We start from the raw sequence: 5,857 nt of genomic DNA, 5'->3' as shown, positions 1-5,857 counted from the left end.
TTGACTGTGACTGTAACAGGGTTGACTGTAACAGGGTTGACTGTAACAGGGTTGACTGTAACAGGGTTGACTGTAACAGGGTTGATTGTAACAGGGTTGATTGTAACAGGGTTGACTGTAACAGGGTTGACTGTAACAGGGTTGATTGTAACAGGGTTGACTGTAACAGGGTTGACTGTAACAGGGTTGACTGTAACAGGGTTGATTGTAACAGGGTTGACTGTAACAGGGTTGACTGTAACAGGGTTGACTGTAACAGGGTTGATTGTAACAGGGTTGACTGTAACAGGGTTGATTGTAACAGGGTTGACTGTAACAGGGTTGACTGTGACTGTAACAGGGTTGACTGTAACAGGGTTGACTGTAACAGGGTTAATTGTAACAGGGTTGATTGTAACAGGGTTGATTGTAACAGGGTTGACTGTAACAGGGTTGATTGTAACAGGGTTGACTGTACCAGGGTTGATTGTAACAGGGTTGACTGTAACAGGGTTGACTGTAACAGGGTTGACTGTAACAGGGTTGACTGTAACAGGGTTGACTGTAACAGGGTTGACTGTGACTGTAACAGGGTTGACTGTAACAGGGTTGACTGTAACAGGGTTGACTATAACAGGGTTGATGATTGAATCTTAAATCAGCCATAAATCATCTTGTGGGAATGGATGCTTGTTGTATGCAACAGGGGGTGGAAATTGAATGCAAGCTTCACAACAACAACACAAAAATGTGACCTGCACAGTTTTCCACCACTAAACACCAGAAAATTGCCAAAAAGAGTAGAACCAGCTCACCTGCTCTTGTATTATGAATTGACTACTATTATTTTGAAGAAAACACAACATTTAAAAAGAAATGGTTTCACCATATAAATGAGAGTTGAATTCATGTAACAGGGTTGACCTTAAATGTGGGACAGACGTACATGAATCACTAACAAAATAACAAGGGCTTCACAATGATGGTGAAACATGGAGACAGTTTGGAATTGAGTGGATTGAAATCTTCCTAGAAGTGACACAGGGTTGATGAACGTACATGCCAAAATGTAGAATTCTAGCACTTTAGCAAGAATTTATTCATATTAAAAACCATATTTATTAAATTCTCTATGTGATCTTTATTAAAGGGCACTTCATTTAATTTAACAGGCTTTTAAAAGTATATATTTGTGCACCATTTTCTATAGGATTGAGGTCAGGGCTTTGTGATGGCCACTCCAATACCTTGACTTTGTTGTCCTTAAGCCATTTTGACACAACTTTGGAAGTATGCTTGGGGTCACTGTCCATTTGGAAGATCCATTTGCGATCAAGCTTTAACTTCCTGATTGATGTCTTGAGATGTTGCTTCCAATATATCCATATAATTTTCCTACCTCATGATGCCATCTATTTTGTGAAGTGCACCAGTCCCTCCTGCAGAAAAACACCCCAACAACATGATGCGGCCACCCCGTACTTCACGGTTGGGATGGTGTTCTTTGGTTTGCAAGCCTCCCCCTTTTTCCTCCAAACATAATGATGGTCATTATGACGAAACAGTTCTATTTTTGTTTCATCGGAACAGAGGGTATTTCTCCAAAAAGTATCATCTTTGTCCCCATGTGCAGTTGCAAACCGTAGTCTGGCATTTTTATGGCGGTTTTGGAGCAGTGGCTTCTTCCTTACTGAGCGGCCTTTCAGGTTATGTCGATATATGACTCGTTTTAATGTGGATATAGACACTTTTGTACCTGTTTCCTCCAGCATCTTCATAATGTCCTTTGCTGTTGTTCTTTTCTCGTGATGTCATGCAGAGGCACTGAGTTTGAAGGTCGGTCTTGAAATACATTCACAGGTACACCTCCAATTTACTCAAATTATGTCAATTAGCCTATCAGAAGCTTCTAAAGCCATTACATACATTTCTGGAATTTTCCAAGCTGTTTAAAGGCACAGGCAACTTAGTGTATGTAAACTTCTGACCCACTGGAATTGTAAAACAGTGAATTATAAGTAAAATAATCTGGTCTGTAAACAATTGTTTGAACAATTACTTGTGTCATGCACAAAGTAGATGTCCTAACCGACTTACCAAAAGTATAGTTTGTTAACTAGAAATGTGTGGAGTGGTTGAAAAATGAGTTTTAATGAATTCAACCTAAGTGTATGTAAACTTCTGACTTCAACTGTACCTATAGCTCAGAGAGCTCAGAAGAGCAGTTTATTTATTTATTTGTATCATTGGACAGTAAAAAAATCACCAAAATGGTTTCAACACTCATCATTTTGTAAAGTTGAATTTTGGGGGAAGGGCTATCAAGACACTCAACCTCCCCATCATCCAATATGTGTCTGTGCTTGCTATCTCTTAAGTGACACAAAAGTCGGGCAAATGGTAGAAAGAGAAGGGCCGCCCTTCTAAAAGGGCCGCCCTTCTAAATTGTCCCTACCTACTTGGGCCTCGGATTTATTCACTCTCAGCAATCTGGAATTCTCAAATCCGTCTTGATTTTGAGAGAGTGTGTGTGTGTGTACGTGTATGTGCGTGTGTTTGTGAGAGAGGAGCGAGGGGGGGGGCGCGGGACTGGCAAGGGGTAATATTGGGGGGTTGCGGTTTGTTTGTGCTGTCCTTTAGAAAAAGAGCTTACGGGTTCAGCAGAAGAAACGCAGGGAGCTAATGTGAAGATTTAGGACTTTCTCAGAGACTTGGCCTCATCTGAGCTCTGTTTGCTTGAGCCATTTGTGGGGTCCTGCTCACACTAAACCCAGATTAATATTCCCCCCATATCCAACCAGCACAGACATCAACTCCCCTGCCTCTCCTCCCTTTGCCTCCACAACCTCCCCTCCCCTCTCCCCTGCCTCCCCTGCCCCCCCTCCCATTGCCAACATCAACCCCCCCCCTCTCCCCTGCCTCCCCTCCCCTTGCCTCCACGACCCCCCCTCTCCCATGCCATTGCCTCCAACCCCCCTCCCTCCCTCCCTCCCTCCCCCTCTCCCCTGCCTCCCCTGGCCTTGGTGGTCTCACTCCTCTTCCTCCCTCTCTAATCCACCTCCACTTGCTCTCATCTCGCTCTTTATCTTGCCTAAGTAAGCACCTGTCACATAGCTTCTGTCCGTTAATGGGAGGCAGCGAGAGGAATGTAAATATGTTTTCCCCTCCCTCCATCCTCCTCCTAGCTCAGTATACTCACTGACCTCCATGGAGTGTTGTTATCAAGGAGTGTTACGCTTTTGGGATTGCTTTTATTGATATTCAACCAGGAGAGGGGAAGAGTGCTTTTTACGCTCTCTGTGTTGGTTTGCATGCCACTCAAGCCTCATATTAAGAATGGGTATTTAGGATATTTGTGCATTAGGGAAATATTTAATCCATAGAAGTTAGTTTTTTTTCTCCTGAGAATAAGTAATGAAACCTAGGAGGATAGCAAAATGATGCATCAAGCTGTGTATCAAACATGTGAGTGAGATGCTTCGGGCCTTGTATCAAATTACAATTTAACTTTGCATCTGTCCACTGGGTTTGAATCTAGAGGCCATGGGAACAAAAACAACATTGTATGACGCCCTACTGTGAAGACCTATATATATATTGTATTTTGCCACTCCAACACAGTCCACGCCTCCATAGTCACCAGTTCTCTACAGAAACCCAACTGTGCATAGTAAAGCAGGGCAATAAGAAAAAAAGCATCCTGAGGATCCACTGCATGCGCAGAAAGTCTTTACTGCATTCAGCTACACTTTACTGCAGCTTGTTTCACTGACTCTGCAGCCTCTCACCAGATTGTCACCCAAAGACTTCTTTCGTCCTCCTTTTTTCTTTCCATTCAGTTCCTTCTTCCTCCCTTGTTATTTTTCTTCCTTTCTGGATCAGCACTCTGAGAGAAGAATAACAGACGAGAGAAATAAGAGAGAAAGATGGATGAGTTGAGCATGCTAAAAAATCTAATCAAATCAAAGTTTATTGGTCGCATACGCAGATTTGCAGATGTTATCGCAGGTGTAGCAAAATGCTTGTCTTTCGAGCTCCAACAATGCAGTAATACCTAGTTAAATGCTGGTGTTAATAGCTCCCACAGTCCAGAATTACCTAGCTAAATGCTTGTCTTTCGAGCTCCAACAATGCAGTAATACCTAGTTAAATGCTGGTGTTACTAGCTCCAACAGTACAGAATTACCTAGCTAAATGCTTGTCTTTCGAGCTCCAACAATGCAGTAATACCTAGTTAAATGCTGGTGTTAATAGCTCCCACAGTCCAGAATTACCTAGCTAAATGCTTGTTACGCTCGTCGTTGGAAGGAGTAGACCAAGGTGCAGCGTGGTAGGCGTTCATCTTTCTTTTATTGATGACACTGAAAAAAACAACATATACAAAACGAAACGCACAGTTTTGTAGGGCTGGACAGCAACAGTACAAAAACAAGATCCCACCAACAAAGGTGGGGAAAAAAGTAGTATGTAGTATGATCCCCAATCAGAGACAACTATAGACAGCTGCCTCTGATTGGGAACCATACCCGGCCAACAAATAAATAGAAAACATAGATTGCCCACCCTAGTCACACCCTGACCTCACCAAATAGAGAATTAAAAGGATCTCTGTAACGGTCTGAGTGAAGTGGGTGAGGAGTCAGGCGCAGGAAGCAGAGAGTTCAGGGGAGTGCTATTTTAATGCACTGAATAAACGCTGAACATAAGCCAACCCTCACAAAAACACAGGGCGTACTGAACAAACAAATGCCCCAAACAGGGGGACTTAAACTGTCCAGGGAAAAACCCACAAAATGGGAAACCACAAAACCCAATAGACGTGCACACAAGTACACCAAACAGACGATCACAATAATTAATCCCGCACAAGGAACCCTGCGGGCCGGCTGACTAATAAAGCCTACTACCTAACTCAAAACAGGTGCACACAATCAACACATAAGGAGGGGGAGGAAATAATCAGTAGCAGCTAGTAGGCCGGCGACGACGACCGCCGAGCGCCACCCGAACGGGAAGGGGAGTGTCCTTCGGTCGGAGTCGTGACAGTACCCCCCCCCTTGACGCGTGGCTCCCGCAGCGCGCCGACACCGGCCTCGAGGTCGACCCGGAGGACGAGGCGCAGGGCGATCCGGATGGAGGCGATGGAAATCCCTCAACATTGACGGATCCAAAATGTCCCTGGTGGGTACCCAGCACCTCTCCTCCGGACCGTACCCCTCCCAGTCCACGAGGTACTGCAGGCCCCTCACCCGGCGTCTCGAGTCCAGAATGGCCCGTATCGTATACGCCGGGGACCCCTCGATGTCCAGAGGGGGAGGAGGGACCTCCAGCACCTCACCGTCCTGTAGGGGACCAGCTACCACCGGCCTGAGGAGAGACACATGAAACGAGGGGTTAATACGATAATAGGAAGGGAGTTGTAATCGATAACACACCTCGTTTATTCTCCTCAGGACTTTGAACGGCCCTACACACTGCGGCCCAAGCTTCCGGCAGGGCACGCGGAGGGGTAGGTTTCGGGTCGAGAGCCAGACCCTGTCCCCTGGTACAAACACGGGGGCCTCACTGCGGTGGCGGTCAGCACTCCTTTTCTGCCGTCCACTAGCCTGTTGAAGGGATTCCTGGACGGCCCTCCAGGTTTCTTTGGAGCGCTGCACCCATTCCTCCACCGCAGGAGCCTCGGTCTGGCTCGGATGCCACGGTGCCAGGACCGGCTGGTACCCAACACACACTGAAAGGGGGACACATTAGTAGAGGAGTGGCGTAATGAGTTCTGGGCCATTTCCGCCCAGGGGATGTATCTCGCCCACTCCCCTGGCCGGTCCTGGCAGTACGACCGCAGAAACCTACCCACCTCCTGGTTTACTCTCTCCACCTG

This window comes from Oncorhynchus mykiss, chromosome 1 (assembly GCF_013265735.2).
Source record: "Oncorhynchus mykiss isolate Arlee chromosome 1, USDA_OmykA_1.1, whole genome shotgun sequence".
Classification (NCBI taxonomy): domain Eukaryota; kingdom Metazoa; phylum Chordata; class Actinopteri; order Salmoniformes; family Salmonidae; genus Oncorhynchus; species Oncorhynchus mykiss.
This window is presented reverse-complemented; position numbering follows the sequence as displayed.